This window comes from Lathyrus oleraceus, chromosome 6 (genome assembly GCF_024323335.1).
Source record: "Lathyrus oleraceus cultivar Zhongwan6 chromosome 6, CAAS_Psat_ZW6_1.0, whole genome shotgun sequence".
Lineage (NCBI taxonomy): Eukaryota > Viridiplantae > Streptophyta > Magnoliopsida > Fabales > Fabaceae > Lathyrus > Lathyrus oleraceus.
In genome coordinates, this window is record NC_066584.1 from 366449703 (window position 1) to 366464172 (window position 14470).

Here is a 14470-nt window from a genome sequence, read left to right on the forward strand (position 1 = left end):
AAATGAAACAGTGACTACTATTTTACACCGTGTAGTTACACGTGTCTTTTACGCACACTAAAAACATCTCAATCCTGCAAATTTAGACTTTTTTTATCACATTGCCCCTTTTTTAAAATAATATTCTCAATATACCCCATTTTAAAAATAATTTTCCAGAATACTTCACTTTATTTCTTTGACTTGTCCATTCAAAAAACGAGTTGTTGAAGAACGAAATATGAAGGTATTGACTCGTCCATTGGTTGGACCAGTACTAACATGAATATTTTTCCATGCATGAACTCGGCCAATGGATGGCCGAGGGAATGAAGGTTATTTTTTTTGTTTTTTAAATTAATTTAATAAATCTAATGAATTAATTTTGTTAAATATAATATTATTTCTCATTATTATAATTAATTATAAATACAATTATTACAATTAATTACAATTATTAAATCAATTTTTTAATTTAATAAGGCATAATATTACAACAATATTTATAATTATTCTGTTTCTGTAATAAGTAATAATAATTGTATTAAAAAACAAAATTAATTCATTTAAAAACAATTATTATAATATCAATAAAATTATTATTACTTATTATAATTAATTATATGCCTCATTATAATATTTATAGTTTTATTATTAAAATAATTTTTTAATTTACAAAAATATTATTATTTAAAAAAATAATTTTTATTATTTAAATATAAAAATAATTTAAAAACTATTTAATAATAATCCTAATAATATAATTAAATTATAATATAGAATTTTTACTAGATTGCCCCATTTTTGAAATAATTGTTTTTAAATAAATTAAACTATAACCCATTTTAATTGTAATAGTTAAATAATAATTGTAACATAAAAATTCCTCTATTTGTAGCATGATAGATATCTATATATGGAATTTAATTTAAAATTAAATTAAAACAAAATGAATTATAATAACAATTATTTTGAAATTAATTTAAAATGAATTAATTGTAAAACAATTGTTTTTAATTGAATTAATTTTGTTTTTAAATACAATTATTATTACTTATTACAAAAACAAAATAATTGTAAAAATTGTTGTAATATTATGTCTCATTAAATTAAAAAAATGTTTTAATAATTTTAATTAATTGTAATAATTGTATTTATAATTAATTGTATTTAAAAATTGTATTTAAAAATTAATTTTGTTTTAATTTTATGTCTCATTAATTCTAAATTGTGGTAATATTATGTTTTTAAATTAATTAATTTTGTTTACAATTAATTAATTCAAAATTGTGGTAATATTATGTTTTTAAGTTATTACCAAAATTATTAAAAACAATCTAATGAAATAATAATTGTTTTTAAATGAATTAATTTTGTTTTTTAATACAATTATTATTACTTATTACAAAAACAAAATAATTATAAAAATTGTTGTAATATTATGCCTTATTAAATTAAAAAATTGATTTAATAATTGTAATTAATTATAATAATTATATTTATAATTAATTATAATAATGAGACATAATATTATATTTAAAAACAAAATTAATTCATTAGATTTATTAAATTAATTTAAAAAACAAAAAAAATAACCTTCATTCCCTCGGTCATCCATTGGCCGAGTTCATGCATAAAAAAATATACATGTTAGTATTCGTCCAATCAATGGACGAGTCAATACCTTCATATTTCGTTCTTCAGCAACTTCATATTTCGTCCTTTGAATGGGCGAGTCAAAGAAATAAAATGGGGTATTCTGGGAAATTATTTTCAAAATAGGGTATATTGGGAATATTATTTCAAGAAATGGGCAATATGATAAAAAAAAGTCGCAAATTGAACAAATTAGCCAAATTCTGACTAGGGTGGACAAATTAAAAAAGTCTAGAAACTAATCTAATGTTAATTGATTCAGTTGTTTCATTTAAATAATATTAAGTGTAAAGATTTTTTACACTATCAGTTAATTACAACCATTGATTTATTCAAAATGTTTGACTTTTGTTTTAACCACTTAAAAAGTAATACAAACGGATGATTGTGATGCATTGACAGTGTAAAACTTTTTACACTGACAGTGCAAAACTTTTTACACTGACAGTGCATAACAATTAATCTCCTCCGATAATTACTGATAGAGATTAATTGTTATGCATTGCTAGTGTAAAATGTTTTACATTGTCAATGCATCACAATTATTCATTTGTATTACTTTTTAAGTGGTTAAAATAAAAATCAAACATTTTAAATAAATCAGCGTGTAAAAAAATTTTACACTGTCAGTTTATATCAATTAAATTCTTACTTATAATCTTTGAAAATTAAATAATTTAATTCAATTAATATTTAATTTATTTTTGTATTATAAAATTAATCAGATAAAAAAATGGAGTTTTATGTCGTTGTTAATTGACACTTTTATAAGCATTGTATAGTAATATGAAATTTTAAATATTATTTAATTTATAGTTTAAAATATATAATGGTCAAATAAATATTAAAAGATATTGGAAATGTTATAATGTAATAATAATTTCTTTCAATAATAAAAAACTAATTATTTTTGGGACAATTCTAAAATTTTGATAAATTTTTTTAAGAAAATAAAAGATATATATTTGTGAATTTTATAAAATATGGGTCATTTTTATGGATTTAACTCAAAAAATATTAAATCGATTCACCTGATTTACACATCAAATTGGTTTAATCGAATTTTTTGAAATTTGGAATTTTATTGTAAAAATTGGATCTTAAGAACGAAACTGCGATTTGCGTCAGATTTAAATCTTGGACTCGATTTCAACCAAAATCGATCGATTGTTCAACCCAGATTCGATATATGGTCTCTTTAGGAAGAAAAAAAACTAGATTTTACCTTTTAATTTTTAATTTTTCAATTCACATTAATAAAAAAATTATTTGGTAAGTGTCATTTTAACATGTAGTTTGTAGTTTTTTTATTAACTTTTGACTTTTTAAAAGTTATTTGAAATAGTTTTAGAGCTTACAGCTTTTAACATATTACTTTTTTCATATATTTATATCTTATTATTTTAACAAAAATCCCATTATTATCTTTTATGTTTTATTAGAATTTAAAGTAAAATAAAAATATTTTAAATATGAAAATAAGAAAGACCAATTTTTTAATAAATAGTATGTAACTCTTCATATCCGGTGTTGTTCTTGCATTTTCTCTCAATTGAAATTCACTCATATTCCACCATTTATAGTCTATGGTCAAATCATAGTTATTTATCTCTCATTTTTATTTTCACATGGGTATCAATATTTTTCTCATTTTTATTATCATTTTAAAATAGAATATTATTTTATATATCTTGTTAAATTTCATAGTGTCTTATTTTGACAAAGTCCTAGATGGGGACGCCCCTTGCTTGACTAGTGGGTCATCCAGACGAGATTCAATGGGGTCGCCCTTCCGGTTCATTCAATATGGAAGTTTAATGAGAGAAAGTCCTCGTTGACTCCGGAAATATAATCGATCAACGATCTCCTTAATAAAGGGGAACGGTTGAGACCACATCTAGGGGGAAGAAGCCATAAACTATAACCCTAGAGAATCCTTATAAATAGATGACCCCTCGAGAGAAAATATGAAGTCATATTCACTCAATACCACTTAACACTGCTCGGAGGATATTTTGCTTCAAGTAGTCCTAACACCGATAATGTAATCGTCCACCCGCAACCTAGTAGCATCGTCGCCAGCAGCGTCCTTCACCTCACGTGAGTCAGTCCCTTAAACAGCCTCAAAAACCACTATATAAGGTTACTCGCAACCATGAACTAACCTCACCCTATCCGTGTAATATATTTATTAGGGTCTCTTAGTCTCCTTGCCCTTGCAGATGGGACACACACACGGTATTTTTTTGAACGGTACAATGGCGTCAACTATGGGGCCCCGGTAAAACTAACATGCGTTAAACCTTCTTTTAATAAACATTGCATTCCCTGTCGCACCCTCATATCCAGTACCTGGCTATTACCCATTATGGTGAACAAAAGAGCTTTATCCCCCACTCCTGAGGGTACCAGCGGTTCAGGCAAGGTCGAGGCCATTGCGGAGATGTGAGCAGCTATGGACGAATTATGATGTCACAATGTTGGGAGATGACGTCCAGAACATCAGGTAGAGACAACAGGCGGCCAATCCCCTAGAAGAGGCAAAAGTTATTAATCCCTAGCATCTCTTTGATGGAATATGGGGGGTCGTTGTTCCTGAAGGTTTCAAACCTCCATCCTTATCCAAGTTTGATGAACGCAGTGAGCCCTACAAACATGTCGCCTCCATCAACACCCAGATGACCATCATATAAGAATCATACTCTCTAAAGTGTAAGTTGTTGTCAGGTACTTTTAGGGAGGCCGCCCTTCGATGGTACATGGGTTTCCTTCGGGCCTCTATTAACAACTACCAGGAATTGTTGAGAAATTTGGTGCACCAGTTCGCCGTCAGTTGCCACAGAAAGGTGTCTACCACCAGCTTGTTCAACATCCTCCATGGTCCATCAGAGTCATTGAGGGACTATCTCGCCCACTTCAACGAAGCCATGATCAAGGTAGTCCCTACAAACCAAGATATGTTCATGGGAGTGTTTCAGAATGGAATCAAGGCGGGACACTTCAACGAGTCTCTCACCCAAAAACGACGCTCTCGCTGGACGAAGTATTCACCAAGGCGGAATGCTACATCAAAGGCGAGGAAATAAACACTAAAAAGAAGGCTCGTGACGCCAAGGAGCGCATCACCGGTGCTGAAAGATCTCATCCCTCAAAGACGAATTGTTGCACCTCACGCCATGAAGGAAAAATCCTTATTTATGAGGGTGGGGAAGGAGACGGGTAATTTCATGCCTTTGAACACCCACTGAGAACAAATTTAAAGTGAGGTGCTCCACCTACATAATATCCAGACACCATATGCCCCCAGATTCGAGATAAAGAGATTCGAGCCCAAAAGGTGGTGTAAATTCCATAGGGTCAAAGAACATCACACCAATGACTGCTGCTAGTTAAAGAAGGAAATAGAAAAGTTGATACAAGAGGGCCACCTCAAGAAATACATAAAGGGCGGGGCCTCCAACCAAAAGTAACGGTGCAACCCGTGGGAACGAGAAGACACCAGAAGCCCGCGATCGGGCTAGGCCAAATGAGCGTCTCGGTACGAAGGCGAGCAAGTGGTACGTCACACTCTCAACACCATATCTAGAGGATTCACCGGGGCGGCGAGACCATATTCGCATGCAAAAGGTACGCCTGTCAAGTCCTGATTATAAAGAGTCTCCCCGAGATCACAACCTAGAAGGTGTCGGAATATATGGTCGTCTTCTCATAAGAATATGCATCTGGCGTCCATCCTCACAATGATGATCTCATGGTCATCATCGTCAAATAAAAAGAATGAGAGATCAAAAGGGTCATAGTCGATTAGGGAAGCTCCACCGATATAATGTATTGGGGCGCTTTCGAGAGATTGCGCCTTGATCCTGAGGATCTAAAACCCTTCCAGAGATCAATGGTGAGATTTTCAGGAGAACATGTACAGGTGAAAGGCTACCTCACCCTCTTGATCATGTTTGGAGAACAAGACCATGCCAAGGAAATAAAAGTTAAGTACTTAGTCATTGACGCCCCCTCCTCATATAATATGATTATTGGGAGAACATCCTTTAATCAGTTGGGAGCCGCTTTATTTACCTTGTATATATGCATGAAATGCCTGCTCCTTGATGGGCGAGTTAGAGTGGTTCGAGGAGATTAGGAAATCTCCAGGAAGTGCTATGAAGAAAGCCTTGAATTAAGGAGAGCACACCCTTTTTTCACAAGGGAGAAAAAGGCCAACTTTGGGATTACTCCGCTCAAAGAAGCTGGCGAGGATAAGGAAGTTGTCCTCCAATCCCCACCATGAGACGAAGTCTGAAGGCAAGAGGAGATCCTCTATCCTTGGAGTTGTAGCATCGTCATTCTATTTTTGTATTCATGTAGTTGCTTTATCTTCTGTTATTTTACTTAGATGACGATTTTCTATAAGCAAGTATTTAAACTCTGCCGGTTGTAAGAGCATGTTATTAACGGTGATGAAATATTTTCCCTCTACACCTCCCGAGGGGTGTAACACCCCAGTTTTTAATAGCAAGAGTGTATTTTTTTTCTCTTTTAAACAACACCAGAACAACAAAATTCATTCATAGTTGTCCCTTTTTTTTCTACAATAATTACCAAAGTAAACCATTTTGTATCTAAAAATATTTTTCCAATACAATTAGAGACTTGTCCAAAGGTATAAGGTATTTTGACCACTTCCTATATTTTTCCACAAAGCGTTTGACGAAAAGTAAAAGCCAATACAACTTACACAAATAAATATTCTACTATAACAACAGTCTTCTCAAAAGAAAAGGATAACATTGTGAAACAAAACCCTAAGCTGATCTTTGGACTCTAACTGCTGATGATCAGGTACTAAACCCTTGAGTAGCATCTAGCCTTGCTGCTTCAGATCACCGATCCAATAACTTTTTTGCCACGTCTTTAAGAACAACTCAACCCTCTAAGAACCTGGGGCATAAGCCCAGTCCACAATAATAATAGAGGGCCACGATCTAAAAATAGCATACATGAAAGAATACACACATGCAAGTACAACATGATATATAATAGTCACAATATTTATTTCAAGACATAAAGAAATGCACAAACAACCTAATGCAAACTTTATATGAGTGTGATCACTCTAATCGGGTTTCTCACATGCATGAATTCCAAAATGTAACCTCTTCGCAGAGAGTTGTGGACTCTTTCCACTAAAGGTTCAACTTTCTATATTGATACCAGGTGTAGCATACTCTACAACACCGACTCAATAAAATCCCACAGGATTAGGTGGACTTTATTCTCTAGTGTCCTCACACGGTGTAGTCCTCTCGACTTTCAAACAACTGTGATATGCATGAGTATATGATTTATATACATATACTAATGCAACAACTTACATAGTCTTGACATATGTAATCATAATCACATGTCAATTTATATATTTTTAACAAATCATATGAACAAAGTTCAGTACGATTAGGCGGGCTCCATCCTCTAGAGTCATCACTCGGTGCAGTCTTCTTGACATACACTCAACAGGCAAATCATATATTCTAAACTGCTCGAAAACTCAAAACTCAACCCCTTTTGGCTTGGCAACCTTAAATAAATAAAAATATTACTCAAAATCAACTTTATAATGTCAAAAAGCTCCAGACTCAACTCTAGTGTATCATATAACTTCAACTCCAACTCTAAACCTCTAAAAGGATCTCTAAACAAACAAAAAACATGACTATAAATTCATCAAAAGGAAACGAACAGTCACCAAAATCTTCAAACTACTTAACGCTCAACCTCCTTGATTCAACTCGATCAATGACAAGATTAAAACTCTAAAACAGAATGTATGACTTTAAAATAACACCAAAAATTATAAACTTATGATAAAATTATAAAACTCTCTTGTTTATTATAAAATTAAACCCTCTTTCTAACACAACTGACCACACCTCAAACGCACTTATGAAACTCAAGTTACGCGTGAAATAAGATGACAAACGCATGACTGAAATTTGACTACGCCTCTGATATAAAACCAGAGAATTGTTATTGTTGTAGCACTCCTAGACCCAATTTCCCACTTCAAAAAAAATATTATTGTGTTAGATTTCTAACTCGACTGACGACACCTCAAACAGACTTACGAAACTCAAGTTACACATGAAACAAGATCAAAATCCCCTTTATGTCTACCTGCGATTTTCAAAGTTTTTCTTTCTATTGAACATATTAAAAACTCGCTTATTTTGCCTATTTAAGTTCCCACCATCTAAAAAACATATAGATAAACATATCCATTGAAAATTAAACATTCTAACTCTCACCCTATTGATGATATCTATAACTCACAGACAACCTCTGATGACACTGAAATTCACCGTATTTTCGACTCCGATTTCGCATGCATTTTAGTAGTTTTATTGTCATTTTATTGTGTTATTACTATGTTTCTCTTTGTTTTCAGGTTTTTACTTTAATCGGAGCCCCGATCGAGAAAAGGAGTGAAAAAGAGCTAAAAACCCTAAAATTCAGCATTTTGTACTTGTGACTCCCACTGTGGCTGGCGCCATGGACCCTGCCATGACGTGTCCTAGCTAAACTTCCCTCAACTTCCATGTTCCCCACTACTTCCACTAAGGCGCCACATATTTGCCTTGTGGCGGGCACCATGGCCTTGTGGCGGGCGCCACAAGAGGAAAAGTTTTCCCTCCCAAATTCAAACTGAAGGGCATCCTTGTCATTTCCATCATTTTACTTGCTTATAAATAGAAATTCGAATTCACTTGTTTAGGCACCCAAACTTAGATCAGAGGAAGATCCAGAGCAAAATTAGTTTCACTTAGGCATATATTCAGTATTTTAAAATGGTAATCGCTTCGCATTGGGGTGTTACCACAATTTGTGTAATCGAGTTTTGTGATCGAGTCTGTAATCGAGTTTGGAGCACTTTGGAAGGAAGTAAATCCTGCCGCCATTTTCATTTCTGCTTTGCATTTTATTCAACCCTCCGATTGGAGCAGGTTTTTATTACTTTACCTTTATCTAATTTATTTCCCACACTGTCTTTACTTTATTTATTTCCCGCACTCGCTTTACTTTATTTATTTCCCGCACTCGCTTTACTTTATTTATTTCTCGCACTCGCACTTTACTTTATTTATTTCCCGCACTCGCTTTACTTTATTTATTTCTCGCACTCGCTTTACTTTATTTATTTCTCGCACTCGCACTACTTTTATTTACTTTCCGCACTCGCACTACTTTTATTTACTTTCCGCACTCGCACTACTTTTATTTACTTTCCTCACTCGCACTACTTTTATTTAAATTAATGCACTTTTACTTTACCATGTCTAACTAAATCTATAAGGTTAGAATGTAAGGATCGTAATTGAACCGATAATCCATACAATTGTTCGTAGAAACACTTAAGGGCTATTTTAACTTTCAACTTAAGTTTTCCCGCACTTAATTTCCGTTGGATAAGATCGAAAGTCGTCCAACGTCTATTTAAACTTAATTGTTTTTAACTATTTCAAAAACAGCGAAAGCGCTTTGTTTAGTTCATTAGGAGATTTTAACTTAAGAAGAAAAGAGATTTTAAAACTATTTTTGGACGCATTTATAAGTTTAGAGTCTGGTTCGTGAGAACCTCTTTTGGTTAAGAAATCCAGGTTAAAGTACTTTTCAACTTAGTCAAGATACTATATTTTTTAAAAATAGGTTTACTACTCTAACGCAATGTGCGCCTTTTTATAAGTGACAATAAGAGGGTTTGATTAGGGAGTACAACTCGGTTCTGAATACGCGAAAGCGACAATTCCCGTTAAATTGGTTCTTTTCAAAGTAGGAAACACTACCCATAAGTAGTTCTATTAGTAAGTACTTGGATTATTAATTGATTATGTGAATTACATTCAAGCCTGTCTTTATTAATTGAACTTTATTTAACACTTTACTTTTCATTGCACACTCTAAAAACCCCTATTTTGATTACCTAAGATAAACACCATAACAATAGATAACGATAGATTGACACTTGGTCTCTGTGGATTCGACAATCTTTTATATTACTCTGACGCGTTCGTATACTTGCGAAAAGCACGCATCAAGTTTTTGGCGTCGTTGTCGGGGACCAATTTCGTAAAATTTCATTTCCCTGTTGTTATATCGTTTAGACTTAGGTTATTTCCCGCCGGTCAATGCGAAGAACTCGCAGCACCGGAAGTTTAAGTTTAGTATACCCTCTGGCAGAACCTGAACGTTACGCTCGCGCACGTTTATTCTTTCATAGAATTAGGAGAGCTATGACTGAAGATTAAAACCAAAGACCTCTTAAGGATTTCGCCCAACCATCTAACGAAGAACCTAGTTCTAGTATAGTAAACCCAACCATACCAGCTAATAATTTCGAACTTAAACCATCTTTGTTTCAACTAGTGCAACAGAGACAATTCACATGTCTCGCTACTGAGAACCCAAACCAACATTTAAAAATCTTTCTTCAATTAGCTGACACTTTTAAAACCAATGGAGCTTCTCCTGAGGCAATACGTTTAAGATTATTCCCTTTTTCCCTCAGAGATAAAGCCCTATCATGGTTAGATTCCCTTCCACCCAATTCCATTACGACTTGGGATAACCTTAGAAGAGTATTCCTTGCTAGATACTTTCCCCCAAGTAAGACCGCCGTTCTTCGAAACCATATAACTAGATTTACCCAGAACCAAGGAGAATCGTTGTTCGAAGCTTGGGAGAGATATAAAGAGTTGTTAAGAGCATGCCCACATCATGGCTTAGAAAATTGGTTAATCATTCAAACCTTCTATAATGGACTTCATTACAACACTAAGATGACCATCGACGCTGCCGCAGGCGGTGCGCTGATGAACAAACCTTGTCCTGAAGCTAGTGCCCTCATCGAAGATATGGCTCAAAACCATCAATCATGGGGAGTCGAACGAGCGACAGTTGAGAAGAAGGAAGCCCAAGGAGGAGTGCATGAAATAAGCTCTATAGACATGATGCAAGCTAAAATGGACGCATTAGCCCTTAAAGTTCGAGCATATGTGCATAAACCCGAATACTATAGCCGCAGTTTCGTCGGATTGTGAGATATGTGGAACCAAAGGACACCAATCTGCAGAATGCAGTCTATTGAACGAAACCCACTCTGAGCAAGTGAACTACACCTAAGGGAACCTATACTCGAATACCTATAACCCTGGATGGAGGAATCACCCGAACTTCTCCTATAAAAACAATAACCCAATCCAAAATAATGCACCTCCGAGACCTAGTTATCAAGCCCCAAGATCAAATCAACCTATGCAACCTGTACCACCAAAGCCGAGCCTTGAGAAAATTATGGAAATTTTTATCACCGCTCAAACTCAACAAAACAAGGAGTTCATGAACCAGAACGTTCACGTTAATGAACTAATTACCCAGTTAGGAACCAAGGTTGATCAAATAGTTACTCATACCAAGATGCTTGAAACCCAGATCTCTCAGGTAACTTTAAACCAAGCCCCTCAGACTACACCTGGAGGACAGTTCCCTGGACAACCTCAACAAAATCCGAGAGGGCAAGCCAATGCCATTACCCTGCGAAGTGGGAACGCTTATGATGAGCCACCAAACCCAAGATTGAGTGAACCCGAAACTTCTAAGGAATACCAAACCCACGAACGAAGTAAAGGAACCAGAGGAATCTGAAAACCAGGAAGGTCAAGAAAAAGGAGAAAAACCTAAAGATAAAACTTACGTACCACCCCCGCCATATAAACCACCTATACCATATCCGCAAAGACTCAAACAAACCCAGATCAATAACCAATATCAAAAATTTATTAAAGTTATAGAAAAACTTCACGTAGAAATCCCTTTCACAGAAGCCATCACCCAAATACCTTCTTACGCAAAGTTTCTCAAAGACATCCTTACCAACAAACGTAGACTTGACGATCCGAAACCCTTGGAATGCAATTCTATTTCCGAGAATAAGTTAGCCAAAAAAGATAAAGATCCTGGAAATTTCTCAATTCCTTGTCTTTTGGGTAGTCATGTCATCGAAAAAGCTTTTCTAGACTTAGGAGCTAGTGTGAGCTTAATGCCTTTAGCAGTTTGTGAGAGGTTAAACTTAGGAGAATTACAGCCCACTAAGATGTCACTTCAGTTAGCCGATAGATCTGTTAAATATCCGATAGGCATCTTAGAAGATGTCCCTGTTAGGATAGGTCAGTTATTTATCCCTACTGATTTCGTTGTCATGGACATCAAAGAGGACAATGATATACCAATCCTTCTAGGTAGACCATTCTTATCGATTGCGGGAGCCATAATAGATGTCAAGAGAGGAAAGTTGACCTTTGAGGTAGGTGACGAGAAAATAGAATTTATACTTTCGAAATTTCTTATGGCACCTGTGATGGGAGATGCATGTTATGCCTTAGATATCATTGATGAATGTGTTAGAGAATTAGAACAAGAAGAAATCATAAAAACAATTAAGTTACCATCAACCCCCATAATGGAAGATGATGACTTTAAGAAACCCTACATCGATGATAACCTTTACGAATGTTTATCCCTTACCCTAGATCCTATGCCATGCCCTAAGAAACCAACCTTAGAACTTAAGGAACTGCCTAAGAATCTGAGATATGAGTTCCTCGATGAAGAGATGAACCGTCTAGTTATAGTCAGTGCTACCTTGAGCCAAGAGGAAACGAACCAACTTTTAGACGTTTTACGAAGATATCCCTCAGCCTTAGGATATAATATCTCTGACCCGAAAAGTATAATCCCATCCGTATGCATGCATCGGATTTTGCTCGAAGAAGATTCAAAACCCTCCAGAGAACATCAGAGAAGAATAAACCCTATAATGAGTGATGTTGTTAAAAAGGAAGTTCTTAAGTTACTTAAGGCAGGTATAATATATCAGATCTCGGATAGTAAGTGGGTGAGCCATGTGCATGTAGTACCTAAAAAGGGAGGCATCACAGTCGTGTAAAACGATAGAGGCGAACATGTAGCAAAACGGTTAGAAGGAGGATGGCGGATGTGTATAGATTATAGAAAATTAAATAAAGCAACCAGGAAGGATCATTTCCCTTTACCATTTATAGACCAGATGTTGGAGTGTCTAGCCAAACACTCTTACTTCTGCTATCTAGATGGATACTCTGGATTCTTCCAAATACCTATTCACCCCGAAGATCAAGAAAAAACTACCTTTACATGCCCTTATGGAACTTTTGTCTACAGACGAATGCCTTTCGACCTCTGTAACGCTCCCGCTACTTTCCAACGCTGCATGATGTCAATCTTTGCAGATTACCTAGATGGTACCATGGAAGTGTTTATGGATGATTTCTCGGTTTGCGGATTTGATTTCCACAATTGTCTTGCTAACCTTGAGAAAATCCTGGAGAGATGCGTGGAGGTGAACCTTGTGCTAAACTGGGAAAAGTGTCATTTCATGGTGACCGAAGGAATTGTTTTAGGATATATAGTTTCCGAAAAAGGTATAGAGGTAGATAGAGCTAAAATAGAAGTTATAGAAAACCTAAAACCCCCTAAAACTATCAGAGAAGTCCGAAGTTTTCTTGGACATGCTGGATTCTACCGGCGTTTTATCAAGGACTTCTCCAAAATAACTAAACCTTTAACTGGACTTTTAATGAAAGATGTTGAATTCATTTTCGATGAAAAATGTAATGACGCATTTAATCTTTTGAAGCAAGCATTAGTATCTGCACCTATTATGAAACCACCTGATTGGTCAGAACCTTTTGAGATAATGTGCGATGCTAGTGATTATGTGGTTGGAGCCATTCTAGGATAAAGGAAAGATAAAAAATTACATGCAATATATTACGCTAGTAGAACCCTAGACGCTGCCCAACTTAACTACGCAACAACTGAAAAATAACTACTCGCTGTAGTTTTCGCTATAGATAAATTTAGATCTTATCTAGTAGGAGCAAAACTTATAGTTTACACTGATCATGCTGCCATTCGTTACCTATTAAGTAAAAAAGATGCCAATCCCAGGTTACTCTGATGGATTTTGTTACCACAAGAGTTTGATTTAGATATAAGAGATAAAAAAGGCACTGAAAATGTAGTAGCTGATCACCTTTCTAGGCTAGAACATCTAAAACCTGACTTAGTACCCATAAACGATGATTTTGCCTACGATAGACTGATAGCTAGAATAGGAACCATTGAAGAAGATAACATAGGCACTCATGAGCACTCCCAAAATACCTTAGCAGTAAGTAACGTACCATGGTATGCAGACTTTGTTAATTACCTAGGTGTTGATATCGTACCCCCTGATCTTGACTACCACCGCAAGAAGAAATTCTTCCACGATGTGAGAAGCTTCTATTGGGACGAACCACTCCTTTTCAAAAGGGGTAAAGATGGCATTTTTTGCCATTGCGTTCCAGAAGAGGAGGTAAAAAGTATAAATGAGCATTGTCACTCTGCACCATATGGTGGACATGCGAGCACCTCTAAGACATACGCCAAGATTCTTCAAGCTGGCCTATTCTGGCCTACCATGTGGCGTGATGTCTATGCTTGCATTGTCAAATGTGATAGGTGCCAACGCACTGGAAACATTTCAAGGCGTGACGAAATGCCTCTAAGAAACATTCAGGAAGTAGAACTCTTCGATGTATGGGGTATAGATTTCATGGGACCTTTCCCACCATCCTTAAGAAACAAGTATATCTTAGTAGTTGTAGACTACGTATCTAAGTGGATTGAAGCCATAACTGCACCCAAAAACGATACTAGGGTGGTGATTAAGCTATTTAAAAACTATATATTCCCTAGATTTGGA

The 14470-nt window shown here is 35.1% G+C and overlaps 1 non-coding gene across 1 annotated transcript; it reads right to left on the reverse strand.

Annotated features, from left to right (window-relative positions):
- Positions 1-10301: 10301 nt before the first annotated feature.
- On the reverse strand, positions 10302-10408 carry LOC127099530 (small nucleolar RNA R71). Its single transcript, XR_007794022.1, has one exon. It is a non-coding gene; the product is annotated as a small nucleolar RNA R71 (small nucleolar RNA).
- Positions 10409-14470: the final 4062 nt, after the last annotated feature.